Genomic DNA, 1554 nt, shown 5'->3' with positions numbered 1-1554 from the left:
TGGTCACCAACTCTAAACATCTAAACTGGGCCAATCCAGGCAGACCTGTTACATTCTACAGCAGCAGATAACTTATTGTTTATGTCTGGTTGCTGAATTTCTCAGCTTCAGGAGGAAAATCCTAAGAGAGGATTTTTCATAAAAGAAATGTCTGTGACAGGTTTGTTTCTTTTTTTTTTTTTTTCTTGAGCATTTTAAGTAATAGGGACAGATACTCTCTGAACTGGGAAATTATTTCATAGGTTCGTGGATGGTAAAGACACATGGGTTCATAAATTCATCTTGTCTGAACTCCTCTATTACATGTGCTGTAAGGTTTTCACCCAGGTGCAACTTTAAAATTTACCTAATAAACCACTGAGATATGACTGGATATAGTAAAGTCACTGCTACACAATTGTGGTCTTCATTACCTGACAAGAGTGGGCATTTGGTGTTTTAAGAAACTCCTATTCATCACTGTAAATCCAAAACTGGAAGAAAAACTGGCTTTCTGTCCCCTTTCGTGAGCTTTCTAAAGTCAGGGGCTTGTGTTTGGTCATGCACCCCAGAGTGCCCAGCATGCTCACCCCATCTGGGGTCCTGATCTTTATTTTCTGGAGTAGGAATGATTAATCAGAAACATGATTATCTATATCCATGCATTTGGGGCTTAAAAGGGAATGAATCTCATCTTCTTCAGTAAAATCTTCTTCCAAGTTACTGAGCTCTGCCTCAGGTCATGTGAGGACCGAGGGCTCTCTCATTCAGTGTTGCAGAAAGAGTGATGCACTTCACCCACAAGTAAGGAGAGCAGTATATTTTATTGATGTAATACACCAAGTTAATAAAGTTCAATGGTAAATGCCATAGTGGTTTAACAAGATTCAATGCAAGGTACACTTGATTATTTACTGCATTGATGACAGGGAGAGACAAAACTGTCAGGGAGACCCTTTCATTGAGACATGAGCTTCAGAAGGGATCCCTTTGTGTTCTGAACTCCGTCTCGGAGTGGAATTTAGGTGTGGCTGCATCCAAAGTTAGTCCCAAATTTGATCAATATTTTGTCTAAAGCATTATATGTGTGCAACCAATCCTTTCTAACACTTAGCTAAGATTTCAAAGTTTCAAATACATTTATTCGCATTTTGTTTGCTGAGTATCTGATGTGATAAGGTGAAAATTTGAGGGATTACCTTGAGAGGCATCCATGCTCAAGGGGAGATCTGGACATGCAGCCCACTGCAGGCCCTGGCCTATGCACTGTTCTTGGGGTAAGATGGTTGCCTCATGTTTTCATGCTGGCTACAAATTTCTCCCAAATTTGTGAAGATGTTGACCAGCACTGTGGTTAGGTGAGCACATTGCCCAAGCCATCTGTCTTGGGTTTGAAAGACAGGGTGTCTGCTAAGGAAGGCAGGAGCCTCCCCTGAAGTGGAGAATGTAAACCCCCTCCCTCCAAATTGCTATAAATTTTAAATTAAGGGGCTCTCAGGCAAAAGATATGGGAGCAGGAATAACAGTTCTTTACTAGGGAAGAAAATAAAAAGATAAAATAAACAATGCAGTAAA

The 1554-nt window shown here is 40.5% G+C and overlaps 1 protein-coding gene across 1 annotated transcript in view; it reads left to right on the top strand.

Moving 5' to 3' along the window:
- The window catches only part of LOC102045269 (collagen alpha-1(XXII) chain-like), a 99983-nt gene that overhangs the window by 48416 nt on the left and 50013 nt on the right, over positions 1-1554 (top strand). The window lies entirely within an intron of this gene.

Source organism: Geospiza fortis, unplaced genomic scaffold (genome assembly GCF_000277835.1).
Source record: "Geospiza fortis unplaced genomic scaffold, GeoFor_1.0 scaffold382, whole genome shotgun sequence".
NCBI classification, from domain to species: domain Eukaryota; kingdom Metazoa; phylum Chordata; class Aves; order Passeriformes; family Thraupidae; genus Geospiza; species Geospiza fortis.
The sequence above is the reverse complement of the archived record's forward strand: the minus strand, read 5'-3'. Positions and strand labels throughout refer to the sequence as shown.